The sequence below is a fragment of the Trachypithecus francoisi genome, unplaced genomic scaffold, assembly GCF_009764315.1.
Source record: "Trachypithecus francoisi isolate TF-2019V2 unplaced genomic scaffold, Tfra_2.0 Lachesis_group2, whole genome shotgun sequence".
In the NCBI taxonomy this organism is placed as follows: domain Eukaryota; kingdom Metazoa; phylum Chordata; class Mammalia; order Primates; family Cercopithecidae; genus Trachypithecus; species Trachypithecus francoisi.
In genome coordinates, this window is record NW_022681465.1 from 112,771,573 (window position 1) to 112,799,512 (window position 27,940).

Sequence of the window (27,940 nt, forward strand, 5' to 3'; positions counted from 1 at the left end):
TGCAGCAGCAGACGGAGGACTCCCTGAGCACCCCAGGACCCGCTCTTGGATCTTCAACAGAGCATCCTGGGAAGTGAATTAAATAAAGACAGCTGTTGATATCTTGCTGCAGAAGACCAGAGAAATGAGTCATTATTTATTCACAGCTTAAATGTTTGATCCCATTGTTCGTCATCTGCAGAGCAAAGTCCCCTGAATCTGAGTTTGGCTTCAGAAAGGACTTGCACTGTGGGTTGCACTTACAACGGGGCAGGCAAATGCCTGTACTGAGATGAGAGGTTACAGAAAGGCAGATTGGACTGACCCAGAGCGTAGGGTCTGGTGCATAGGATCTGAGCTCGAGGACTTGGAGAAGCTGCCAGAACCTGAGGGAGTTCTATAGACCCCTCTGTGCCTCCAATCCTTAGTCTGAATGTTGAAATGTTGATAACAGCCCATGTTATGTTAAAAGGGTAAAAACAGCTAAACGGACCAAAAGCCTTAAGACGGGTGCTTCCTAAGTGCCATAAAGTGTTGAATTCAATTATTTCATGTCTGGAAGAACAAGTCAGGCCCTTGGTAGTGGTTAACAGAGAAGGCACTTGAGGGACTCCAGGGCAGTGGAGGGTAAAATTCTTTTCATTCTTGACATGTGTCTCATGCTTTAGAACTCGTGAAAAGTTTCTGTTCGAATTTCCTATGGGGCCCCCATCAGCCCAGAGAGATGGGCAGAGCAGGGGCTGCCACTCAGAGTTGACAGTTCAGGGAAATGAAATGAAGAGATTTGAAGCGACCTGCCCAGAGTCCCAACACTGACCCATGATAGATCTGAGACAGGAATTTGGTTGATTTTCCAGGGACAGAGATCCCTGAACACCTGAGGCCTCTAAATCATGGCCCGGACCCTAAACCTGGAGCTCTTTCCACTCCCTTTCTCAATCCTCCTGCACCAACGGCTTTTCAGGAAGGTCGAGGTATTGGAAGAGGTGCTGAGTCCAGAAAAAGCTCAAATCATTAAACAAAACATAACTCCTGTCTCTAGGTTTTAACTCCTGGGCTAAAATATGGCACTTTCCTGCAAATGAAGCCTCTCTGAGGAACAAATGCAAACGTCTGGTCATCCTACCCAGCGCCCGTATTGTCAGCTGTCTGGCAGTGAGCACCCCTCCACGACCAACTGACCACACCAAGGGACCAAGTTCTGCTTGGCCCCCAAGCTGGTTCGGAACACAGGACATTCCAAACTAACTACCCTTGATGGCTGTGCCAAGAATGAACTTCCCTTCGACTGAACCACCCTCAACAAGCAGTTAATGGGAACGAACTGAAAATGTGGCACCCCAGTTGGGTTTTCAGTGGTTTCTTCTGTATCTAGTCAATGGGAGAGTGTGTTACAAAAACAAACAAAACAAAACAAAACAAAAAGGCCGGGTGCAGTGGCTCATGCCTGCAATCCCAGCACTCTGGGAGGCCAAGGAGGGCAGATCACAAGGTCGGGAGTTCAAGACCAGCCTGGCCAATATTGTGAAACCCCGTCCCTCCTAAAAATACAAAAATTAGCCGGGTGCGGTGGTGGATGCCTGTAATTCCAGTTACTCAGGAGGCTGAGGCAGGAGAATCGCTTAACCCAGGAGGGCGGAGGTTGCTGTGAGCCGCGATCATGCCGCTGCACTCCAGCCTGGGCAACAGAGCAAGACTCTCAAAAAACAAACAAAAAAAATTGGCATGGGAAACAGAAATTTTTTAGAGAAAAATATTTGAGGCAAAAACCTTGATAGAAGAATAAAAAAATACAAATTGAGTAATAAAACTCTAAAACATATTTATAAACATGTGGACAAATAGGAGTTGGGGAAATTTTTTTAAAATCAGAATGACATTAACATATAGGAAAACTGGCCATCTGAAGAAACTGCAGTCAGAAGATAGAATGAACATACATACCTCTGAGGCAGCCACTGGAACTATTCCCCATCGTGAGGCCTGAGACAACTAAGCTGCTTTAACTGCCCACGTTCAGCTGTGAGAATCTCAGCGGAAATGAAAAGGCAAGACCTACATCTCAGGTCACCTTAGCGACAGGTCACAGTAGAATTTTTGCAAGCATACATGTCACAATATGGGGCCCCACTGCTGTGACCTAGACCAGTCCATGGTCACTTTGACAAGGGGTCACTTAGACTCCATGTTTCGTTTCAAAACCTGAATCCGCCTCTCCAATATATTTGATAGTGAACATTTCAGGGTGAAGATAAGAAAAGCTAATACATTGAGAATAAAGGCAGATTCCAGGCTAGATGTGAAATACCTTCCTCACCCATTTCTACTATTCCTGAGTCACCAGAGAGTCCTAGCTTCAACAATTCTAAACTAGTTCCAAATTCAACTTAAAATGCATTCGTGTAAGTTCAATTTTAAAGCCAATCTCTAAGAATTCATAGTAATAAAAAAAGATATGAAATGATTCAGTACAAATTTCCATCACTGTTGATTCATCACAAGTTTTAAGAACTATTAAATCAAATGGGTCATTGATAAGGAATAAAAACTGCATTATATAGATGTTGCAATTTTTTCAGGGATTATCTAATTGACAGAGTGGTTAGCAGGATTTGGGAAGGAACACATATTACCTGTGTAAATGGAGAATTTTAATTCTCAACAACTGAATACAAAATTGTATAGGTGTGCACATATAAAGATACACATACATATGAGAGAGAGAGAGAAAACTTAGTTAAAAAACACTAGACCACAGATTTATATCTCTAATGCTAACTTGGGACAGGCATTTTTAAAAACAATATATTAGGAAGAATAAAAAGGAATGAGCCTAAGGCTTTCCTTCCTGGTGCCACCTAAGTGTTCACAGTAAATGAAAATAAATGAGCCTTTTACCCTGGTAGCCAAAGCCCTTTTAAAAAGCTTTGTTGTGGTGTCACTGCTATAGGATTGTTCAATTCATAAATCTGGTAAGATGTGCAGAAACTTAACAGTTGTTATTTCCAGAGGCAAACGCTGGCAGGCCGCAGAAGAGGGAAAGACAAGTCCAGATGTCAGTGTGCAGTCTTCTGTGCCTTGGAAATGTCCTACTAGCATGTTATCCCCCAAAATTAAACCCCCAAATGCTGGTAGAAAACAAACATTTCAATTCGCTAATGCTTCACAGGGACAAGAATTCAGGCAGGACACAGAAAAGAGAGCTTACTGGTGGTTGCTGATGTCTGGGGACTGCAGAGAAGCCTTACGGAGTGGGAGTAAATTCACAGCAGGGGGTTGGAATCTTCTGGATGTGCCATCATGCACAGGTCTGCAGAGGAATTTGGGCTTGGCTGGAGAACACACAGGACTTCCCTGGGCTTCCAAGCAGCAGGCAGTCTCAGGACACTCAAGAGCTTTGAATTGGTGGCCAAGGGCTTCACTGGTGAGTGTCCCGAGTGAAGCAGGCAGACGCTCATGGCGTTTCCAACATAACTGTGGAAGTTACACAACATCACTTCCACGTCATCTGCCAGTGACAAGTAAGCACTGGGGTCAAGTCTGGTTAACCAGTGAGGGTGGGCAGAGACTCCACCTCTCAAAAGGAGAATAGCAAAGAAACTGCAAACGTGTTAAAAGCCACGTGCATATTCCAGCTTAAACATCTCCAGTACAAAGATACCTCTCATATGTGAGGAAGCGCTTGTCACTCTCTGGCACCGGCCAAGGGTAAGCTAAGCGTGGGTTTCACTTACGCATCAGCCACTGTGAGTTGATTGACAAGTGAATACGAACATTCAGGGAAACTAACCAAAGCGCGTTACAGGGTAACAGGTAACGAAAGGTAACATAGACCTGATATGCTGCTCTACAAAGAAACCATTTCATCCACCCTGTTCACAAGATCTACGCATTTGGAAATGGAGAGGAGACCTTTTCCTCCACTTTAGATTCAGGGGTACATGTGCAAGCTTGTTACATGGGGAAACTGTGTGTTGCTGAGGCTTGGTATTGGACCTAAGAGTGTCTGCTCAGCAAAGAGACCTTATTTCTCATAAAAGGTTGCATACAGCCCACAAAGTGGCCATCCCGTAGGCTGGGAAGTGTGCCTCCCACCAAGGTAAGAGCCTGGCACGTGGAAGGAGGAAGAGTTGGGGCAGGAGCTTCACTCTGGACAAGCTGGCTAAACAGAAACTTTCAACAGGTTACAGGAGGAGCCATGAATATTCACGACGGTGGTCCTGATGCACGTGTACTGACCAAACATGCGTGTTAACACACGACCCATGTTACTTTGGGGTGAAGACAATATGTAAATGTGTTACAATTAGGCTGTTTACCTCAAAAGGTCTTTTCAGGACACACAGGCACACAAGTGCACAGCTTCTGTAAACCGGCCAGAATCAGTCCATGGTGGGTGGGCTCTTAATAAAAGAAAGTTTTTATTTTATAAAACAGTCTTAATAAAAACAGTCTCCTGTCCCATCAGAGCTGTAGTCACGGCTGCTAGAACAGGGGTTGGGGGCCAGTTAGTCCGTGCCTGGTGCTGAGCTACCATGGTTTTAACAATGCTTATTTAGCTGCTAGAGAAAAAGAAAACCCTGTGGCAATCAGAACAGTTTATTCCTTAAGTCGAGGGGTGTGTGACTCCACCCTTGCCTGGCATGGCCTTAGGTGCTGTTTGTAATTTAGTACCTTGGTGTCTCAAAGCTTCCGTTCTGTCAATCGTATGATCTCTACTGCAGCAGGCAGGCTGGGCGGCCGTGTCTAAACATAAAAGGAAGGGTCATAACAAGGCATCAGATCGCCAGCCTGTCATGGCCCAATGCCCGGCACTGAGCGGGTGAGGAGCAAAGGCCTGGGGCAGGCTGGACTGATTGGTCCACAGGAGCCTCATTTTGGGAGGCAACTGCCTCAGTTAATGGCCCCACAGCCAGCTGCACTCACTTACGAGTCAGTCCCTCCATCTGGAAAATCCGACAGCCCGTCCCGTTTCTAGTGCCCTCAGTTTAAGCATCTCTCTGTCAAGCCGTCAAGAAAACACTGGTCTCTGGAGATGCATGGACAGCCTAGTGCATACACTGGGCACTCAATAAATGCCAAGGGCAGCTACCCCCCTGGTGTCCAGTGAGGACTGTCATGATCATGGCAGTGCAGCCTGAGTCCCAGACTTCAATTCCTTCTTCCCAAATGTAGAGCAGGGGACCCAGTGTGGGGTGCAGGGTCTCTTCAGACTCCTCTCCTCCTGGGCCCCCAGCGGGGAGAAGGGTGGCCTGGAGGAGCAGCAGGAGGAAGAGCAGAGATGGGAGCTGGCCCTGGCCTTAAAGGTGCCACCATCTCTGCATTGCCCTATCTTCCTGGAGGCTTCTTCCTCCAAGATTCCGCCTGAGCCACCCATTGGAGAACACAGACATCCCTCCCCGCATTCTGTGCTGAGAAATGGAGGCCCCAAATTTGCCTCTCATGCTCATGTTGGAACCGTGACCAGGACCTGAGCCTCCTGACACCCTTAGAAGACACACAGCCCTCTGCCACGGGTGGGAAGGGGTTAGGGCATGGCTGAGGTTTCATCAGCAACTGGGCACTGGGGGGGCCAGCACCCCAAGGCTGCACATAGGCCCAGTCTTCTGCTCTGAGGGGCCTGGGCCCCAAACAGTGTCACGCCACCACCCACACTTCCACACCCGCCAGCCCAGCTGCAGCAGCTTGGCCAAGATAACGGGCACTCCTGCTCAAACCAGATTTCCCAGCTTTCGTGGAGTTCATCACCAGCCTCGCTAGCAGTGACTTCCCACCTCTACGCAAAGGAAACTGCCAACGAGGTTACCATCCATTTTTTTTTCCTAGAGTTAGGCCTGGCTGGAAAAGGAACAGGCTCCCCCAGTGGCCTGTGAATGACCGTGTGAGGGTCACCAGGTCCCCTTGGCTGCAAGGCTCGAGCCCACCCCTGGCCGACTACATCATGCACTGGCCCTAGCTGGGGTGATGAGGCCAAGGCATCACCAGCTTTGACCTGGTGCCTCTGGGCTGGGCAACTGTCCCCTGTGCACTCAGCAAGACACATACTAATTTAACCCTATCTGTCAGCCCAGGTACCTGGAGCTGAAATGGCCTGCCCACTTTTGCCCCACCCCAGCCCCTTCTCAACATGAACCTTGAGAGTCCGTGGTGCATTCTTCGAGAGTGGGTGCGCTCCAGGTGCTTCACCCACAACGGCCCACTGTCAGAGGGAGGGCCTGTTAGGATCCCCATCTCCCAGAGGAGGAAACTGAGGCAGAGACAGGGTGGGTACCCCACCTGAGGACACACAGAGAATAAGCTAGGACAGAGCCTAGTGGCAGGTCCGGGCTCCTCCACTCAGTGACAGGCATACATAGAAGGGGGCACCTTGAGCTGCCATCCCTGGGCCACTTACCCACCTGCTTGCAGCCCAGGCCAAAAACTTCACCATAAATAACCATCCACAGCTGCCCTCGGCCTCCTCTAGAAGGCAGGTGCCCCAGAAGCTTGCTCACAAGCTCTTTGACATTTCAGTGACATACGGGTGGCTGAGGAGCCCTGAAGCCAGGAGAAGGTCCGGCAAGGTAAGACAGGGATTTAGCTCAGGCAGTGCCCACCGGCAGGGACAGCACCGCCATGGGCGCCTGCTTGGAAGGAACACCTCAGGTGGTTTCCCGATGCTCAGTGCTCGAGGCCTCACACCCGTCCTTGCTGGACATAGAGAATTAACTGAGCTTCCAGGGGTCCCTCCGTCAGCCTGCTGGGTCCTGGTGCCACCAAACACTTAAGGATGTGGACGTGACAAAGTCAATTACAGAGCTGAATGCCTGTGCACACCAATGACGTGACGCGGGACTCACAGCTGACAGAGCTGAGTTCCTGCACACACCAGTGACGTGACACAGGACTTAGAGCTGAGTGCCTGCGCACACTAGTGACGTGACACGGGACTCAGAGCCGACAGAGCTGAGTGCCTGCACACACCAGTGACGTGACACGGGACTTACAGCTGGGGATGGGTCAGGGCAGCCCTGGCAGAGCAGCTGCCACATGGGGCAACCCCTGCAGTGACAGTATCAGATGGGTCTCCACCTCCCCAGGGTGGCTGAGGAAATCAGGCTTGGCCAGGCACGGTGGCTCACACCTGTATCCCAGCACTTTGGGAGGCCAAGGCGGGTGCATCACCTGAGGTCAGGGGTTTGAGACCAGCCTGGCCAACATGGTGAAACTCTGTCTCTACTAAAAATACAACAATTAGCTGGGCATGGTGGTGGTGGGCACCTGTAATCCCAGCTACTTGGGAGGCTGAGGCAGGAAATTGCTTGAACCTGGGAGGCAGGGGTTGCAGTGAGCCGAGATCATTCCATTGTATCCAGCCTGAGTGACAAGAAGGAGACCTCCTCTCAAAAAAAAAAAAGAAAAGAAAAAGAAAGAAAGAAAAAAAAGAAATCAGGCTCTTGGTGGTGGTAAATATAGAAAAGCTGCTCCGGGGGCTCCAGGGTGGGGGACGGAATTTTCTTCCTCCTTCACATGGGCCTGATGATTCAGAATCATGGGGAGAGTTTCTGTTCTTTCCTGTGATGCCCACATCAGCCTGGAGGGATGGGCAGGGCAGGGGCTGCCACCCAGAGTTGACAGCTTAGGGAAGTGAAATGAGGGATTTGAAGTGAGTTGCCCAGAGTCACAGCACTCAGGAGTGATAGATCTGGGACAAGAATGTAGATGGTTTTCTGGGGACAGAGGTCCCTGAACGCCTGAGATCTCTAAATCATGGCCTGGACCCTGAACCAGGACCTCTTTTCACTCCCTTTCTCAACCCTCCTGCCCCAGGTCTCTTCAGGAAAGTGGATACCTGGAGGTGGCTGAGTCCAGAGAAGAGCTTCAATCATTCAAACAGAAATCTCCAGCCCCTGGCCTTGCTTTGCGGTGAGCATGTGACCAGTGACCACCCCAAGGGACCAGGGGTCTGCCTGGCCCCCAAGCTGGCTCAGGACTCAGGATGTTCCGAGCCAACTGCCACTTAACGGCTGTGCCAGAAAAAACTTTCCTTCAACTGACCAACCCTGCATGAGCAGTTAATGGAAGTTAACTGAAAACGTGGCCACTGGGGCTGCTGCATCAGTGGTTTGATGCATTAAGTCTATGACCCATCCATCTTGCTGACGGCTGACCTGAGCAGCAACCTGAGAGTGGACAGCACCTCGACGAAGGGCACTGAATGGCCCGGAAGCCACCCTGGTGAGCAGGCCCTCAAGGTTAATGAGAGACAGGTAAGGTGGGCCCCGGGCCATGAGCAGGTGCCGGAGGAGAAGGACCGTGAGCAGGAAAGCAAGTGCCTCTGCCTGCTCGCAGGAGACAACCCAGATAGATCAAAAGCCAAGAGCACAAAACTATGTGACAGCTGAGACCAATGTTGGCTTTTTAGACCTTGAAGGCAAGCGTGTTGGTGTTACAGTGACAGAATTAGAACCTGGGGGAAGGTGACAGAGCTGATGAAAATTTGAAGGCGGAGGTTGCAGTGAGCCGAGATTGTGCCACTGCACTCCAGCCTGGATGACAGAGGGAGACCCCATCTCAAAAAACAAACAAACATAAAAAACAAGAAAGAAAGAAAAGGAGAGTTCTCATCCCAGCCAAGTATAAAGATGCAACTTTTCCAAGAAAAAAGAAACAGAAGGCAATGATGTGTGACCTGTAAATTACATGTAAAGAACACAGTAAAGGTCGAACTTCTGAGGCATCAGTCTGAGAAGTTTTTAAGAAGAAATAGGCCGGGCACGGTAGCTCACACCTGTAATCCCAGCACTTTGGAAGGCCGAGACGGGCGGATCACAAGGTCAGGAGATCAAGACCATCCTGGCTAACACGGTGAAACCCCGTCTCTACTAAAAAAATACAAAAAAATAGCCAGGCGAGGTGGCAGGCGCCAGCTACTCGGGAGGCTGAGGCAGGAGAATGGCGTAAACACGGCAGGCGGAGCTTGCAGTGAGCTGAGATCCGGCCACTGCACTCCAGCCTGGGCAACAGAGCAAGACTCCGTCTCAAAAAAAAAAAGAAGAAGAAATAGATTTCAGAATGAGAAATTGTTACCTCTTGTATTCTCATTGAGAACAAATTCATATCTTAAGAATAGTTTACTTTTCAATCAAAATTCTAGTTTGATATTAGTGTACGTTTAACATTGTAGCTAATTTTAATAAGACCTTATAAACAAATCTATCCCAGCTTTGATTGGGATTAGAAATTATGAGGTTATAAAACATTTGTTTCACAAGTCTTTTACCACCCCATTAACTTTTTCTGTTTTATAACTGTTTACATTCATTCAGTTGTATTTATCTTTTAAATTTTTCTTTAAAACAATCCCCAAAACTTTTAAACGAGGCAACATTGTTTCAAATCATGAAATAACTCATCATTGTTTGTAGCAGTCTCTGCATTCAGCCTGCTCTAATATTTGGTGTCAGCTTTGGATGTCTCTATTCAGAAGACTGGCCTGTAATCTCCCTCTCGTGGGCTATCTCATACCACACTTGGTATCAAGATTCTCCAGATCTGGTGAAGGCAGTGTTGCTGTGTTCCTTCTGGATCTATTCTATGGAAAAGTGTGCATAAACTTGGCATGGGAAACGGGACATTTTCCTAAATAGAGGAAAATGTTTCAGGCAAAAATCTTGATAGAAAAATCAAGAATACAAATTGAGCCGTAAAACTCTAAAATTTGTACATCTATAGACAAACTGGAGTTGGGGAAATTTAAAAAAAAATATCAGGGAGACATTTGAAGTCCAAGCGGCTGATCTGAAGAAACTGCAGTGTGAAGAGGGAAGTGAGCACACCTTGAGAAGAGCAGCAAAGGTCGCCTCCCGTCGTGATCGCTGGTCTCCTCGCTCTGCACAGTGTCAAACGGCAGTTCACAGAGTGGCAGCCGGGACGGAGGCAGGACCTGACCTTCATCATGAGATGGCAGCGGGTGCACTCAGGCTGCTACAGCCGTAGACAAGGGCTCCATCTTCAGATGACCTCAGTGACAGGTCACTGTAGAATGTTCAAATGAACACGTGCCACACTATGGGGTCCAGCTGCTTCTATCTAGACCAACGTCTTTTGGTTGCAAATTCTACATTCTTTTTAAAAGCCAGCATTTCTCATGAGGAAAATGCTCTCTGCCATGCAGTCTGTCCCTGAGCTGTCACCTACAGATGCCATCTTGAATCAGGGCTTAGTTGGTAATGGACTCTTACATTTGCTCACCAAGAAATTCTGCAATTCATCTATAATTTCCATGGTGAGATTTGCATATCATAATGCAAATAAAGTGGAAAGAAGCCAAGATAAATAAAATTCCCATCTTAGACAAAGAAAGAAGACTCTACCTGGTGAAGAGCTAGGGTCACCTCCGGAAACATCTCACTAGTCATCGTTGCTAGGAAACATAGAGTCTCTGGCAGCCGTGGGAGCTGCTGAAGGACCTCTGGCAGCCTTGGGTGCTGAGGAACAGGGCTGGCGTGTGTGGAGGATACAGGCAAGAGCACAAACCAAGCTGCTGCTGGGCCACCCTCCTTGGTGGTAAAGGAGGCAGAGGAGACCATCAGGAGAGCCCTGGGAGACAGAGCCTTGGGTCTCTGGCTAAGCCACCCTCATCACTGTGAAGTACGCAGTCTGTTCACACAGGCAACACACAAATGCACGACATCACTCCAGAACAGGGTCTCCTCACAGAAAGAGGCCTGGTAAATATCCTCTTTTGTAAAAATGTTACTACGTCATCTTTCCTAAAAATACCTATGCTCCTACTGCAGTTATTTTAATGGACTTTAAAATACGGTGAGCTACACACAATATTTACTATTTTAATCACGATCCAGGAGCAGACAGGACTATAACAGCAGACAGAGAGGGGAGCCCAGGCACTTCCCCCTGACCCTGAATCAGAATCCACATAGGAACCTGAAAATGTGTGGGACTCAGCAGACTGCGGAGGGTGAGCAGGAAGCCTTTTCACACTTCTGGTCTGTCTCAGCGCTCGGCTGTGTGTACTAGAACATCACTGGGGCCCCAAGATAGACTGCCCGGGGCTGAGCTCTGGGATGAGAAGGAACAAGGAGGACACGACCCCTACCCTCACAGTGACCAGCCATGGCCAGGATCCCTCCACCCATGGATGGCAAGTCACAGCCTTTGGCACTGATAATTCCAAGCCTATCTCAGAGAAACAAGCAAAGTGATGTCTTATGGGTCACAAGGGAGATTTGCAAGGAACAACTGGCCTCTGGGGCAGCCCCTCCCTTTGCCTAGCTCATCCTACACTGGAACTGGCTCCTCCCCCACCTCCGCTGCAACTAGTGTGAAGCAGCTGCCCTGGCCAGGAGCTGTGAGGCTCCCTCCAGTTAAATAGGATTCTGGCCAACACACACCAGCCCCATGCACACAATGCCACCCTACGTAGAGAACGCGGCGGCTCCCAGGGACTGCAGAATGTGCCCATCTCTCCTTATCTGGAGCAACCACTTCTCCCACCACAGCCTGGGTCCTCAGTCACAACAGGAAGTTCAACTCCGGCTGCCTGTCTACAGGAAAGCCAGCGAGACGGTGGCACATTCCTCATCATCTGGATTATTCGTCCACATGGGAGGGATTGCCCCACATATACCGTTCTCCTTGACTCCTGAAGCTTCCTGTAATAACAGAAAACATATTGCTGTGATCATCAGGCTGTGCTGTGTCCTGTGTACACAGGTCTTTGCTTCACTTGGTGACATTAGAAAACCAGATGAAAAACTGTGTTAAAGTCTAAGGAACACAAAAGAACAGGACAAACCGCCTCACGCTACAGACACAATTTCCTTGAAGTATGTTTCCTCCAAATCCATGTGGCTTGGCAATTAAGTAATTTTGTTCAAGGAAAGAATCAAGCTGCTAAGGAAAAAGCTCACTGCCACACAGTGCTTGGCTGATGCTGTCATTTTATCCTGCTATTAAAATCAAGCCTCACTGGGAAACAGGCTCTCACTCAGAATTCACCTGACCAAGGACACTGTGTAAGTCGTCTATAATACATACCGTCAGATTCTCATTTCGCAGGCTCATTCAGAAAAATAAGCTAGGAAAAGCACTCAGCAACAATGCGGGGTCTGATCTTCAGTTTCCATGGGGCCTCCTTTTTCTTCTCCCTGAGGTGTTCCTCCATTGGAATCTAGGAAGATAACGTGTGACCATCAGCAGGTGCAAGGGAGGAGCCGGGAAGAACAGCTTTCTGGCCCCAGGCCGCCTCAGCAAGTAAAATAGCCCATCTTGAACAGGGCACAGCACCCAGGGCAGGCTGGACTTCCCTGCAGCCTCTCAGGGCTCCTGCCTCCTGATCGGACCTGAGCTCACTTGCCCTCCCTTCCTGAGTCCTTCCAAGGTCATTTCCTTCCTAGAATCCATCTGTGGTGCGTCTGTGTGTATCTGTCATTCTAGAATATTTTATACTTGGTAAAAAGAAACCATTGTTTAAGAGAACATTTCATTCCAGCCAAAATATTCTATATATTCACTAATCTTTTGTTTTAAAGACAATAAAACAAACCTTTGAAAATACTAAGTTATCTTCTCATTTAAAGATAACTCCAGGCCGGGCGCGGTGGCTCAAGCCTGTAATCCCAGCACTTTGCGCGTGCGGATCACGAGGTCAGGAGATCGAGACATCCTGGCTAACATGGTGAAACCCCGTCTCTACTAAAAATACAAAAACTAGCGGGGCGAGGTGGCGGGCGCCTGTGGTCCCAGCTACTCGGGAGGCGAGGCAGGAGAATGGCGTAAACCGGGAGGCGGAGCTTGCAGTGAGCTGAGATCCGGCCACTGCACTCCAGACCGGGCGACAGAGCAAGACTCGTCTCAAAAAAAAAAAAAAAAAAAAAAAAAAAAAAAAAAAAAAGATAACTCCTACTTAGCAAGTGCTATCTGTCCTGGCACTCAGCCTTCTCAATGCAGTGTGTGTGTGTCGGGAGTCCGTTGCTGCTCACACGCACAGGGGCTCTGACACTGGGACAGCCCATCATGGGGGCAGCAGGTGAGGGTGCGGACCCTCCCCAACCCAGCCGCGCAGGGGAGATGGGTGGTAGGCTAACACCCAAGTTGTTCCTTGAAACCACATTCGGTGCTGGGTCTTCACTGTGTTTACTCCTCAACTAAAGCATTTATTTTTCCTCTTTATTATTTTTTTGAGAGACAGTCTCTGTCACCCAAGCTGGATTCTAGTAACATGATCTCTGCTCACTGGAACCTGTGCTTTCTGGGCTCCGGTGATCCTCCCCACTCAGCCTCCGAGGTAGCTGGGACTATAGGTGCACCACCACACACAGCTGATTTTTTTTTTTTAATAGATACAGGGTTTCACCATGTTGCCTAGGCTGATCTCCAACTCCTGGACTCAAGCCATCCTCTTGCCTCAGCCTCCTGAAGTGCTAGTATTACAGGCGTGAGCCACCCACCTGGCCAACTGGAGCATTTCTGAGGCTTGTGATGGTCCTATTATTAAACACAATGGAGCACGTCCCTGATTATTCTCTGCTTTTGACCACGAAATGAGCAATGACCCCACCACTGCTGCCGACAGCCTGTGAGCTCTCTGTGTGTTTCACATTAACGATCACACCTAAGTCCACTGGAAAATGTGACTATTCCTACCCTGGGTTAGGGAATCTTTGAGACCTCCCTACGCTCAGTGTTTGGGGCCTCTCTAGGCTCTCATCCTTCCACATCAGACAGATACCGGAATTCCCTGGCATGACGAGTTATACCAGGGCTGGCTGGTGAGTGCACAACAGTAGCCCAGTGCATCAACCCTCCATCCATTCCTGAGTTCACATTCGCCTCTTCCATTTAGGAGATCGAGAGCCTGGGAAACTCATCTCTGCACCATCTCTGAGCAGTGTGGATGTAAAATTTACCCTCAGGGACAGCTGTGGTGGAGGATCAATGGGTTAATTATGTGAAGTGTGCAGTGGTGATGCAATTTTTTAGGAAAAGTGCTCCCTGGGTTGTGCTCTGCACAGGGAAACATGCTTTCTGGGGAAATGCACATGTACTCCCAAGACATTCCCAATCACTCCTCCCCACCCTGATGCACACCACACTATTCCATCTGCATAACAGTCTTGTCTACCTCCCCACCCCGATGCACACCACACTATTCCATCTACATGACAATCCTGCCTCCCTCCCCACCCCAATGCACACCACACTATTCCATCTGCGTAACAGTCTTGTCTACCTCCCCACCCCGATGCACACCACACTATTCCATCTACTTGACAATCTTGCCTCCCTAGACTCCAGTGGATGGTCACAGTTCTTTATTGGCTCAGTGTTTTTTTTTTTTTTTTTTTTTTTTTCAGACGGAGTCTGGCTCTGTCTCCAGGCTGGAGTGCAGTGGCCGGATCTCAGCTCACTGCAGCTCCACCTCCCGGGTTTACGCCATTCTCCTGCCTCAGCCTCCTAAGTAGCTGGACTACAGGCGCCCGCCACCTCGCCGGCTAGTTTTTGTATTTTTAGTAGAGATGGGGTTTCACCGTGTTAGCCAGGATGGTCTCGATCTCCTGACCTTGTGATCCGCCCGTCTCGGCCTCCCAAAGTGCTGGGATTACAGGCTTGAGCCACCGCGCCCGGCCTGGACTCAGTGTTTTTTATACCGAACTGTCCAAACCTCATTTCTGTCAGGAAGCTCAAACTGAAGTGGCTCTCCAGCAAAAGCAGGATAGGAAGTGCTACCTTTGGCAACACGAAAGATCTCTCCTTAGAAAGCAGCGCCTCCAGAACACATACCTTTTTCTTTGGCGCATTTGTCGGCCTGCATTTACAGAAAGACACTGTGAGCTTCAGACCATCCTGTGTCCTGTGTGCACAGGTCTTTTCTTCACTTGGTGACATCAGAAAACCAGATGGGAAATCGTGTTCAAAGGAACACAGAAGAACAGAAGGAACCGACTCATGCTAAAGTTTTTCCTGGAGGATGTTTCCTCTCAAGGTCATGTTGCTTGGCAGTTAAGTGATTTTGCCCCAAGGGGAGAATCAAGCTGCTAAGGGAAAAGCTTACTGCCACTCAGTGTGTGGCTGATGCTGTCATTTTCTCCTGCTGCCTTAAATCAAGCCTCAGTGGGGAACAGATGCTCATTCAGAATTTCCCCCACCAACGACACCGTACAAGTCACCTATGATACATATGATCATATCTTAAGAAAATAACTTTCTCTCAGATAAAACCAGGTGGCCTGACCTTCAAATGTCATGGGCATCCTCATCTGAGCTCACTGGTGAGGCCTTCCAGGGGATCCTCAGCGGGAACTAGGAGAACACAGAGTGGCCGTGAGCACCTTGGCGGTGTTGCCCATCAACAATTCAGAGCCACTGGTTGACATGGGTGTGGGCCACTCCACACTCCACTTGACCTGGGTGGAGAAACCAACTCCAGTGAAACACATGTAATTTTCTTTAAGACTGGAAGGAAGAAGGTGAGAAACTATTTCTATGTTTACTCAAAGAAGCAGTAAATTTCTTCCAAGGGAGAATTTGGCTACTTTCAGCCTCATGGGGGAAGTGTGAAGGGGGTGCCCTTGTCCCCTCTACACAGGAGAAGTGTGATGTGCTACTGGCAGCCTAGGAGAGCCAGCAGCAGAGAGGAACTGGAGCCCCAGAGAAGCCAATTCTTCCCCCAAAGAAATGATGCCCAGGATGACATTCACCGCTAACAAGGGGAAGTCATGGACCTGTGCTGGGAGTATGGCTATGAACAAACACCTCAACGACCCCAATATGGATGACTCTTGACAGACATCTGGACTCACCCCAATGAAGACCGCTGGGAACTGGGCTAATCCCACTGAGGATGATTAACACCTGGGCTGAGCTCCCCTGGGGACAACGTCAGTTGGACACAATGAGGATGTCTATGAAAACCTGGGTGTTCTCAGAAGAGGACGGCTATGAACACATGGCCTGGGCCCACTGAAAACTGTTGCTAGGCTGGGCCCAGGAGGCAGCTTTGAACAGATGGACTGATCAGGACAAGGATAGCTGTGAATACTTGGGCAGGCTGGCCCAGATGAAAAGGGTTATTAACTTCTGGGCTGGTCCCCAATTAGGACATATGAGAAAACCTGGACTTCCCCAAGTAATGATTGCAACGAACAACTGGGCTCGGTCCGATGAGGATAGTTGTGAACACCTGTGCTGTGCTCAATGAGGATGACTGTGTACAATGGGGTCTGGCCAACGACAGGGGTGTGTGGGTGTGTGTGTGTGTGTGTGTGTGTGTGAACAACAAGGCTGTTTACTTCACCTGGGTGCAGGCGGGCTGAGTCCGAAAAAAGGAGTCAGCGAAGGGTGGTGGGATTATCATTAGTTCTTATAGGTTTTGGAATAGGCAGTAGAGTTAAAAGCAATGTTTTGGGGGCAGGGGGTGGATCTCACAAAGTACATTCTCAAGTGTGGGGAAAATTACAAAGAACCTTCTTAAGGGTGGGGGAGATCATAAAGAACCTTCTTAAAGGTGGCGGTAATTGCAAAGTACATTGATCAGTTAGGTGGGGCAGAAATAAATCACAACAGTGAAATGTCATCAGTTAAGGCTATTTTCACTTCTTTTGTGCATCTTCAGTTGCTTCAGGCCATCTGGATGTATACGTGCAGGTCACAGGGGATATGATGGCTTAGCTTGGGCTCAGAGGCCTGATATTCCTGTCTTCTTATATTAATAAGAAAAATAAACACAAATAGTGGTAAAGTGGGGGTGGTGAAAATCCGGGGGGTGGTATGGAGAGATAATGTGCAATGTTTCTCAGGGCTGCTTCGAGCGGGATTAGGGGTAGCATGGGAACCTACGGTGCGAGAGATTCAACTGAAGAAAGATTTTGGGGTAAGGGGTGATACTGTGGGGTTGTTAGAAGGAGCATTTGTCGTACAGAATACTGGTGATGGCCTGGATGCGGTTTGTATGAACTGAGAAACTAAATGAAAGACACAAGTTCCGAATAAAGTAAGAGGAGGAGAAATATAGGTATTAAAGGACTAAGAATTGGGAGTACCCAGGACATCCAATTAGAGAGTGTCCAAGGGGGTTCAACGTTATTGTTTGCTTGACTGGCGAGTTTTGGGCTCTATCCTTGAGTTTTATGTTGTCATGTAACAGGCCAGAATGATTTAGGTAAAAACAACACTCTTCATTTAAAAATATACGGAGTCCTCTTTTTTCAGTAGTAAGTCAAGGCCTCGGCAATTTTGGAGGAATTTTTTTGTTAAAGAAGGATTAGAAACGGCTAGGAAAGAGTAAGTTTGATAGTGTGGTGGAGATGGCTGGGGAAAAGTAGAGGGTGGCATAGGAACGGGAACCAGAATAAGAGTAAGTATAAAAGTAAAAATAGGACTTCATCAGGGTGAAAGTATTGGAGGGTACCTTGCCACTGAAGATCTTCTATGCACTTCAAGAAAGTCTTAAGGGTGGCAGACTGAGGTAAAACCAGGAGCCACTAAATACCAAGAGCCTGAGACTGCTTGGGTGATTTGACTAATAAAGGCCAGTCTGTTATTGGACTGTATAGAGGTGGGACGGCCAAACCGAGGAATTATGTCTGACAGAAGAGAAGAAATGACCACGGTGGCCTTCTCAGACCCTGTGGGAAAGGCCTCTACCCATCCAGTGAAATGTGGGTTAAGGTGGGGAGATACAAGGTGAGGATGCGAAGAAGGCTTTGAACTGGGGGAAAAGGCAGCAATGAGGTGTGGCTGTAGCCCAGAAATAGTCAGGGAAGCAGATAATTTAGTTAAAATGCCTCGACCTAATAAGGGAGCTGGGCAGGTGGGATAAATAAAAAGGAGTGCTTAAAAGAGTACTGTCCAAGTTGGCACCAGAGTTGGGGAGTTTTAAGGGGTTTAGAAGCCTGGCCGTCAATACCCACAACAGTTATGGAGGCAAAGGAAACAGACCCTTGAAAAGAAGGTAATATGGAGTGGGTAGCCTCCGTATTGATTAAGAAGGGGACGGACTTACCCTCCACTGTAAGAGTTATCCAAAGCATCTGTGATGGTCCGGGAGGCTTCCAAGGCAATGGGGCAGCGTCAGTCTTCAGCTGCTAAGCTGAGAAGGTGTGGGAAGAAGTCAGTTAGAGAGCCTTGGGCCAGAGTTCCAAGGGCTCTGGGAGGGGGTGCTGGGCGAGTTGGACAGTCCGATTTCCAGTGGGGTCCCGCACAGATGGGACACGGCTTAGGAGGAATCCCGGGCTGCGGGCATTCCTTGACCCAATGGCCAGATTTCTGGGACTTGTAGCAAGCTCCTGGGGGATGAGGTTCTGAAGGAACCCCTGACAGCGGCCAATGACAGCTTTGACAAATTTAGTAAGCACCAGTGAGGAAGGGTGTGAAAGCATGAGCTACTCCCGGTAATTAAAGCATTGCAGACCTTGGCTTGGCCCAGTGAGACTGAATGTGAATATCTGGCCTGGGGCGGAGGAGGATAGCTGTGAACACCTGTGCCCGGACCAATGAGGATGGCTGTGAATACCTGGGCTGGGCCCAAGGGACAGCTTGGAATAACTGGGATGGGCCCAGAACATATGGCTATCAACACCTGGGCTGACCCCAATGTGAACAGCTAGAAACATCTGGTGTGTGCTCAGGAGGACAGTTCTGTTCATTTTGGCTGAGCCGAATGAGGACAGCTGTGAACATCTGCACCGTGCCTAATTAAGACGATGGTGAACAGACGGGCTGTCCCCATGGGGGACATCTGGGAAGCCCTGGCCCGGGACCATGGAAACTGCTGGAACCAACTGGGAGAAGTCTTGTGAGGAAAGCAATGAACACCAGGGCTGGGCCCAGTATGGATGGCTGTCATTACCTGGGATGGCCTCTATGAGGGTGGCTGGAACCAATTAGCACACGTGTGAACAAACTAGCTGGCCGGATCAGGACAGCTGTGAACATCTGGGCTGGCTGTCACATGAAGGACAGAGAACTCTGTGGCTGGCTTAGATGAGGACCACTGTGAACACCGGTTCAGGCTTAGATGAAGACAGCTGGGAAACCCTGGGCTGGACATAATCAAGATGGCGATGAACAGGTGGCCTCGGGCCAATGAAAATGGCTCTTACCCTGGGCTTCATGTCATTGAGAGGAAGCGTGAACTCCTAGGCTTGCTTTGATACTGATAGCTATGAAAAACTGTTGCTATAAAGAGCTGAGCTCACACAAACGAGGGAGGCTGTGAACACCTGGGCTGACCTGGATGGGGATGACTGTGAACACATAGCCTGGGCCCAGTGAGGACAAGTACTAACACCTGGGCTAGATACCAAGGAGGACAGCTGTGAACGCCTTGGCTGGGCTCCATAAGGACAACTTGGGAGTGTTTGGGCTCGGCCCTAAGTAAATAGCTGTGAACCCCTGAGCTGGGCCCAGTGAGGGCTGCCATGAAAACCTGGGCAGGGCCAGCGAGGACAGCTGTGAACATCTGGCCTGGGTCCAAAGAGAACAGCTGAGAACACTTGGGCTAAGCCAGTAAGGACAGCTGTGGCACCAGGGATGATTGCCATGTAGACAGCTGTAAACACTGTGGCTGGTCGTATGAGCACAGCTACGAATGTCTAGTCTGGGCCCAGTAAAGACAGCCAAAAACACCTGTCCTGGTTTCATTGAGAGCCACTGTGAGCGACTGAGCCTGCCCCCATGAGGATGCCTATGAACAGCTGGCTGGGCCCAAGACGAATGGCTCTCGACACCTAAACCCACCCCGAGAAAGATGCTGTGAACAACTGGGCTAACCCCACTGAGGATGACTATTAACACCTGGGCTGGGTCCAAGTGAGGGCGGCTTCGGCTGGACCCGGAAAGGACAGCTGTGAACACCCTGGCTTTCTCTGATGAAGACGGCTATGAACCCATGGCCTGGGCCCAACGTGCAAAGCTGTGAACACCTGCGTTGGTCCCAGTGAGGGAAGCTGGGAAAACCTGGCTGGGCCCAGTGGAAGCAGCAGAGAACAACCAGGCTGGCCACAAGAGGACAGCACACGGAAACGGAGCATGATGAGGACGGCCGTGAATGCCTGGAAACAAAGCTACCTGAAGTCATTGCACTTCATTTTCATAAAGGGAGTACTATTTCATCTGTTCACAGCAAAAACTGGCAGAATCATCATGCTCTGACTTTTTTTTTTTTTTGAGACGGAGTCTCGCTCTGCCGCCTGGGATGGAGTGCAGTGGCCGGATCTCAGCTCACTGCAAGCTCCGCCTCCCAGGTTTACGCCATTCTCCTGCCTCTGCCTCCTGAGTAGCTGGGACTACAGGCACCCGCCACTGCGCCCGGCTAGTTTTTTTGTATTTTTTAGTAGAGACGGGGTTTCACCATGTAAGCCAGGATGGTCTCGATCTCCTGACCTCGTGATCCGCCCATCTCGGCCTCCCAAAGTGCTGGGATTACAGGCGTGAGCCACTGCGCCCGGCCATGCTCTGGCTTTTATGAAGCTGATCCCCAGTAGAAAAATCCTACGAAGCTGAATCAGAGATAACTGTCTAAAAAGCTGACTCCAATGGTTTCACATTAATGGCTCTTGTAAAGAGCCTTCTGGATAGAGCATTCCATCTGATGTCTTTCCTGAAAAAAAAAAGCGGGGGGGCTCGGGCAGAGAGAAAGTGGAAGTCCATGCCTGGGCTCGCATGCCAGCCGTAGCTGACCCTGGCTAGGGCACTGCAAAGCCAAACAGCCTGTGCTTCCTTTCAGACCCCAGCTCCCCGGCAGGCTGGCTCCTCTCTGGAAGCTTCCTCCCTGCTCTGGGAATGACACTTCATGGATTCATCTGTTCGCCATTTTCCAGATGACATCACACTCAAATTTTTTTTTTTTTTTGCCTTTCTCTCCTCTATTCACCTCTCGCCTCTTAAAATCCTGTTTGTCCCACTTCCCTGTCCTTTGGAAAAATAGTAACACCTGCCGATGACCATCCTCTGCAGTGACCAGACTCCCTCTCCCTGTCATCATTAATAAAGGTGACACCGCAGCTTGGCGTGAATGCAGGTCCTCCCCGACACGCCCTACCCCCCCATCTCTTGGAGCGTATAGTTCCCTGACTGCAAAACCCCTGCCTTTGAAGGTTTCTTCCTGCACCCAGCTCCCGTATCTATATTCTGAGTCACACTCAAAGAAAAATCAAGTGACACAGTGAAAAATGCCATTCGGAGAGCTGGCCTGGTGGAGCCCAGACATCAGATCAACTTATTAAAGCCCCACATCTACTAATTCCACCTAGAAAAAAAGATGTCAAAGTTGTTTGGACTGATTTGTTCCTCAAAATCTCCCCTGACTGTCGCCCTGGCAGGGCCAGAGAAATCCCAGCAAAAGTCTAATCAAAGTTAAAGCTCAGAGTTGGAGAGCTGACGGGGTGGATGCTTCTTGGGAACGATCCTGCAAGCCAGCCTCCCTGCCGCACAGATGGGGAAACCCTGGACCAGAGGGGTTAGGTGGTTTCCCCACAGTCACATTACAACCCAGGCACGTGATCACTGTATTGAGTTGACTTTATCACCCTCACCACCTTCAAACAGCAGTCCCCTGAACCTCCAAGTTTCCCACAAAGGGATTGTTCTCTCCAGCCTTATTTTGCCAGAGGGCTGTCCAGATGCCCAAGATAAATGAACCTTAAGCTGATATTGAATAACACATTCTTATTTTTCTGACCAAATAGGTTTCCAGATTTGGGGCAGAACAAGCCATTCAGCAATTATTTTATCTTTCAAAACAAATGGAATGCATGTCCCTATTACCAAATTCTCTTTTAATTATAAAGATATACATATTGTTTAAACAATTCAACAAGTATATTGAATAACACAGTGAAGCCTTCCCTTTACCACAATCAACCTACTGTTCTCTCCCTATCTGAGGCTCTCTTCCTATGTTCCACTGTCCCAGACTTCAGCAAAGTATTATGTATCTATCTAGGCATCTGTCCATCTTTCCATCCTTTCTCACTTATATATTCTGGTGGTTTCGCTCTCCACGTGGCAACTCTACACCCAGGATCAAAATGGCATCAAAGGGGAGCTGGAACAGTGACAACCCCTATCTGAGATGTCTCCAGGGGCAAGGCTGCCTGATGCCTGATATCCATGAGATTAGGAAAAGCAGGGGGGGCTGCATCCACCCCTTCTATTCCCGATCCTTGGCAGGGTTTCTGTGGCTAACATGCCAGTTTTATCGACTCCTGCACAGTCTCATGTGCTGAAGTGCACACTACGTTCTCAGCCTGGGAGGTTTCTGGACTCAGCTGGCTCAGATCCCATGTGTGGGGAGCATTAAGAAAATAGGTCACCTGTATAAGACTAGTGGCAAAAATCTGACTCAGTGCTACTTCTCCGTCCTTTACTTAAAAGAAGCATAATTAAAATGATCCAGAAAAGAGAACCAAGCAGTAGATTGAACTGCTTGGAGAAAGGACCATGCTGCATTGATTTTACATGCCCAATGCCAGCGGTGCGTCGGGTACACAAAGGTTCTCATAAACTGTTACATGGGTAAGCTGAAAGAATAAAAAACAAGCTCTCTTCCCAGTGCTGCAGGCAAAAGAGCTCAGTTAGAGTGAATTCGTATTTGCAAAGATAAGAGATTTTTAGTCTTCTGATGGCTGTTTCCTCCTGTTTTCTTTGTCACAGTTCAGGGGCAAAGAAAAGCTTCTCTCTCTCTGAAGCCCTAGGAGAAACCCTTAGGGCTCAGGTAACAAATCTCAAGGCTCCCTCTTTCACATGTTTTGAGAATAGAAATATTTAACCATCGGGAGTGACTTCCTGGCTGAGAGATGGTCAGAATAACACAGAGCCTAGGAGTGAAGGCAGTGAAGTCTGTGAGCCTAGGGCTCTGGTTCTGGTGGGCTTCTTTGCTGTGTGATCTTGGGCAAGTTTCCTAAATTTTCTGCTTCTCAGTTTTGTCATCCAAAACGGTAATAATAGTACCTGCCTCAAATAGTGTGTGGAAGAGGCTTAAACAAGCTAATATAAGTCAAATCTTGAGCACAATCCCTGGTGTAGCTATACATTGCTTGTGTATATATCAGAAGTTCAAAGTTATACCATTAGTATTAATAACATACTCTGAACCCTCATTATAATGCTATTCTCAATATCCCAACACTTGATTTCTATTGACAACTCCTAGGCTCAACTGTTCCTCCTACCTCAGCCTCCCGAGTAGCTGGGAATACAGCCACCATGCCTGGCTAATTTTTAATTTTTTTTTGTAGAGACAGGGTCTTGCTGTGTTGCCCAGGTTGGTCTCAAACTCCTGGCCTCAAGAAATCCTCCCACCTGGGCCTCCCCAAGAGCTAGGATTTACAGGCATGAGGCACCATGCCCAGCTCCCTTCCTTTGCTCTCCTAACTCCATCTCAGCACCTGCCCCTGAGGACCAATGCAACAGGGCAATCAGTACATCTGTGAACCTCCCATCACTCCCATGGTGGACTAACCCGGGGACAACGGTCACTGTCCCCTCTGGTGCATTCTTTGTCCCCATCAGCCTAGAAAGCTCCAGGGGCTGGCAGCTGGCATACAGTAGGAGGCTGCACTCCCTGACCTTTCTATGGTGCACACAGTCCTGTACCCATCCTGTCCTCAGACCTGCCAGGGCCATGACCAACCTGCCAAGGGCGTGGGAATCTGTGTCTGACGCAGCTCTAGGAGGTGGAGCAAGAGGAATGTAGGGGAAGCTGCTGCCCCAGTAGATTTAGAGGGAGGGTGGGGTGGGGGCGCGCCAGGGCCAGGCAGGTGAGGGTGTGTGGGTGAGGGTGTGTGAGTGCCTGTCTGGCTGTCCTGGGTGGGGCTGGATGAATGTTTGGGCACAGGCAGCGGCTGTCACATGGCCTGGCTGCGGGTTTGGGACAGAAGTCAGGTAGGTGGGCTGTGTCAGGCACAGGTACAAACTGTGCCAAGGAAGCAGCCAGAGCAGGGGCCCGGGGAAACTTCTGCCTTGGCGGAAGATACTGGGGAGACAGGATGAATTGGGGAGGTCTTCCAAGGCCCATGGTGCTTCATGGAGCCAGGGCCCAGGGCAGGGAGGGCTATGACCTTGGCTTGCCTGATTGGCTGAGCACAGACAGACAGAAGGGGGTGTGGGCAGCCTGCTAGGTGAGGGGGGAATGGGTGGCCAGGTGACTGAGACCCCCCCAAGACCAGGACCCCACTGTCAGGCCTGTGGCTTCCAAACGCCAGTGTGAAGTGTTCCCTTTTGGGCACCGAGGCCATCAGCTTCAGCTTCACACCCTTTTCCAGACAAAGTCCCTCAGGTCACCTCAAAAGTCCCTTCTGGCCTTCCCCAGAGAGGAAAGGAGAGGGGTGCCTATGGGCAAGTGGCCCTCAGTGCTGGTGGAGGGCACAGCAGAGAGACTGCCTGCATGTGGGAGGCCCCCAGCAGACCTTGCTCAGATGTCAGCCCTCGTTTGAGGCAAACTATAAAATTATTACAATTTAGGCCAGGCGCAGTGGCCCATGCCTGTAATCCCAGCACTTTGGGAGGCCATGGCAAGAGGATCGTTTGAGCCTGCAGTGAGCTATGACTACACCACTGCACTTCAACCTGGTCAACAGAGGAAGACCCTGTATCTAAAATAAATAGGCTGGGCATGCTGGCTCACACCTGCAATCCCAGCACTTTGGGAGGCCAAGACAGGTGGATCACCTGAGGTCAGGAGTTCGAGACCAGCATAACCAATGTGGTGAAACCTCATCTCTACCAAAAACACAAAAATTAGACAGTCGTGGTGGCCCGTGCCTGTAATCCCAGCTACTCAGGAGGCTGAGGCAGGAGAAATCGCTTGAACCCAGGAGGCAGAGGTTGCGGTGAGCCGAGGTCGTGCCACTGCACTCCAGCCTGGGCAACAGAGTGAGACTCCACCTCAAAAAGATAAATAATATGGGAACGCTATGTTCTTAATGTTTTTCAAATGATAATTCATACTAAAAAAAGTTACCAATACTAATGCACAAAGCATTCTGTAAGTTTAGACTATTAATAAAAAGACATGAAAACTGAAGTATTTGTAATCATGCTTAATATTAGAAGTTCCTATACCTGCAATGTAGCAACTAATTATACAAAAATTTAATAAATAACAAAACAAAATTTTGCAAACAGATTTGTCATAACCAGAAAGAAATCTGTATTGGCAATTAATGTAACATAATTCAAATAATTTGTTATGGTCATCTGCTAAATGCTAATTCATGTAAAACGTTAAAAGATTATCTTAATTATGACATCTTAATTTTTAATAGTTTTAAATATTATAAATATAAATAAAGGGTTTCTAAATTTAAAAGAAGAATCACTAAATTTTTCAGAATTATTTTGTATTTCTTGTCACACAATATAAAAATACCATTCCGTTTCCCTTTAGAGTAGGAACCCTCCCTTATTATCTCACTGAAAGGAGAATGCTGGAAGGTGCTAGTAAGATAACAGTCTAAGGACTCCGGAACTGAAGGAATTGTTTTGTGGCAATGCATGGCACTTTCCTAACTCAACTGGAAATGGAGACAAAAACCTAGTGTTTCCAACCCTCAAGCTAGCAAGAAAACACAGTCCAGGTAAGCTCGTCTCTTCTCCAATGGAGCTGGAGTCTACTCAACAAGAGGCGACCATTCTGCCATGACCTTAGAATTGTTCAGAAGTTTGCTAACAATAAGCAGCCAACATAGACACATTCTCCATTAAATCTAAAATTCCCTTTTCCCCCAGAGGCACTAGGGTGTTTGAGGGGCATGTAGCAAAAGGGATCCCAACCATACCACGCGAACCAGCCAGGAAACCTTTTTGTCTTCACAGATCTGAGAGTCACTGAGAATCCCGAGACAACACGGAGGCAGCAGGACACCAACAGGAGAGTCCCAGCATCAGTTCCTGGCCATAGAAGCCCTCCTGAGCAGCAGGCAGAACAGAATCCACTACAGCAATCAGCCTGCCAGGGAAGCCTCTGCCCCTGTGGCCTGAGGTTCCACTTTTCCAAGGTGACACCATGGGCAGGTGGGCTGAAGCAGCAGCAAGGTCAAATCAGCTGGCCCAGTCACCATGCCTCTTTGACCATACAGGTGATACCGGTCTAAGCCTCGCCTCTTCCACAGGGAAAACCAGGTGACCCAAAGGGTGCCCAGAGGCAGGGAATCTGCCACAGCAGCCACCTGCCTGGGAGGTTCCCTTTCTTCCCCTTGGTAAACTCCCCCCAACACACACCTTGCCAGGAAAGCACCCTTTGTCTGACATGGGGATCCCACCACACTGAAACCAGCCAAAGCAGCCTTTTGTCCCTCAAGGGTTATCACAACAAAAAACAAAAAGATACACAAATACTCGCCCCCTCAATTCTGTTAAGAATGAGACAATGCTGGCACTCACACCTGGCTCAGACACTAGCAGGAGGGCACCCTCCACAGACCGCAGGAGAAGGGAGAGGACTCCTCCTTGCCCTGGCTGCACCTCCACCACTGTCACTGAGGCCTGCGGTATAGAACCGACAGCTTCTTACCCACCCCAGGCCAGGCTGGGCCCCAAAGTTCTCCTACTCCCCCTTCCTGGCCCCTAGACTTGCTGCTGTTGCCACCATTAGCGCCGATGCCAAGGGAATCAGCTCTGCTGTCACCCTCTATGCACCTGCCCACCCTCCAAGGTTCCTACCATCTGGCCTCCATGGGTATCCTCCTACTGCTCCTGTTGAGCTGCAGTCTCCATCACCATCACCGCCACAACCACAGATGAATTGCAGAGCTGTGCCATCTTCAGGCTCCAACCTCCAGCTCACCACAGGAGACTCCTCCACCAGCCTGGCTTGGAGCAGCTGGGCCGGCAAAGCCAGAAAAACCTATGACAGGATGCAGAAAGTGGCAGTGTCAGAGCCTCACGTTGTCATGCTGGCCACTGGGTGGCAGGGGCTAGTTTCAGCGAAGGCACTCACACCCACCCTCCAAAGTCCAGCCTCTCCTCCTGGACCAAGCTGGCCGCCTGACCTGGGGTGGGGACTGGAGACACCACAGTGCTCCAAGCTCCTTGGGGAGCAAGAATAGCGGAAACTCAGACCCAGCCAGTCCTCCCCACCCAAGTACCAGTTCCCATTCCTGACTCCTCCACCCACAGGCCCCTGAGACCCCGTGGTGCCCACTACTCCGTGCCTGGGGCTCCCAGGCACAACATGGAGCAAGAGGGCAAGGGCCGGGGAACCACGGTGTGTGCGGGGGCCCTGCGATGCTCAGGGGATTGCCGCGAAAACTCTGTGCGCCCTCCGCGCTCCAACACGAGCAGGAGGAGTTCACCCTCTAGAGCCTTGAGTCCAGGAAGAGAAGAAGGGCCCGGGCCCTTCCTCAGAGGCCACCACTGTCGTGGCCACCTCCACAACCCGCGGCTGGCAGCAGCAGAGCAGCCCCCCTGATAGTACCCCTAACCTGCCCCGCCCGACAAGCGTAGCCCCCAGATTGTGCCCACAACACACCCAGAGACTGCTGCAGCCAGTGTAACCCTGATAGCGCCCCCAAACCACTCCTCTGCACCCGGCAGTGTAACACTTGATAGTGTCCACAACCCATCACCGCCACCGGTGTTGCAGCACCAAACAGCACCCCACCAAACCCGCCCCGTGCCTGGACCACAAGCAACACAGTCCCAAATAGCACCTCAACCTGCTCCCGTCGCAGGCAGTCAACGCCCGGGTTAGTGCACGCAACCAACCCCTTACCACACTAGCTCCTACCCCAGGAAACATGGCCTGGCTTAATGATTATGGCCTAAGGACCAAGGATTGGACATACAATTTATACTGTATTGCCCTCTGGGAAGCTTTCAGAAGCTATTATGAAGTGACTCTTTTATGGCAGCTTCTCTTTCCTCCTATCAGTAAGTGTGTGGTGGACACATGTGAGACCAGGGTGCATAGGCATTTGGGGTTTTTGGAAGACTGAGCACATCAAGTCTGAGGCTC

At 49.5% G+C, this 27,940-nt stretch overlaps 4 long non-coding RNA genes across 7 annotated transcripts; all 4 read right to left on the reverse strand.

Moving 5' to 3' along the window:
• Window positions 1-7: 7 nt before the first annotated feature.
• Window positions 8-27,674, reverse strand: LOC117065378. The gene is made up of 3 exons (XR_004429904.1): window positions 26,930-27,674; window positions 26,647-26,830; window positions 8-66 (listed from the first exon to the last, which is right to left on the reverse strand). It is a non-coding gene; the product is annotated as an uncharacterized LOC117065378 (long non-coding RNA).
• Window positions 3,309-5,133, reverse strand: LOC117065377. 2 transcript variants are annotated; one of them, XR_004429903.1, is made up of 4 exons: window positions 5,072-5,133; window positions 4,654-4,725; window positions 4,299-4,382; window positions 3,309-3,453 (listed from the first exon to the last, which is right to left on the reverse strand). It is a non-coding gene; the product is annotated as an uncharacterized LOC117065377 (long non-coding RNA). The 2 variants fall into 2 exon arrangements; XR_004429902.1 differs by lacking the exon at window positions 5,072-5,133 and having other exon boundaries at window positions 4,654-4,759.
• LOC117065375 lies at window positions 9,792-11,245 on the reverse strand. Of its 2 annotated transcripts, none has more exons than XR_004429899.1 (3): window positions 10,909-11,245; window positions 10,335-10,520; window positions 9,792-9,996 (listed from the first exon to the last, which is right to left on the reverse strand). It is a non-coding gene; the product is annotated as an uncharacterized LOC117065375 (long non-coding RNA). The 2 variants fall into 2 exon arrangements; XR_004429898.1 differs by having other exon boundaries at window positions 10,335-10,560.
• LOC117065376 lies at window positions 12,089-19,522 on the reverse strand. 2 transcript variants are annotated; one of them, XR_004429901.1, is made up of 3 exons: window positions 18,833-19,522; window positions 17,987-18,073; window positions 12,089-12,154 (listed from the first exon to the last, which is right to left on the reverse strand). It is a non-coding gene; the product is annotated as an uncharacterized LOC117065376 (long non-coding RNA). The 2 variants fall into 2 exon arrangements; XR_004429900.1 differs by lacking the exon at window positions 12,089-12,154 and adding an exon at window positions 15,243-15,389.
• Window positions 27,675-27,940: the final 266 nt, after the last annotated feature.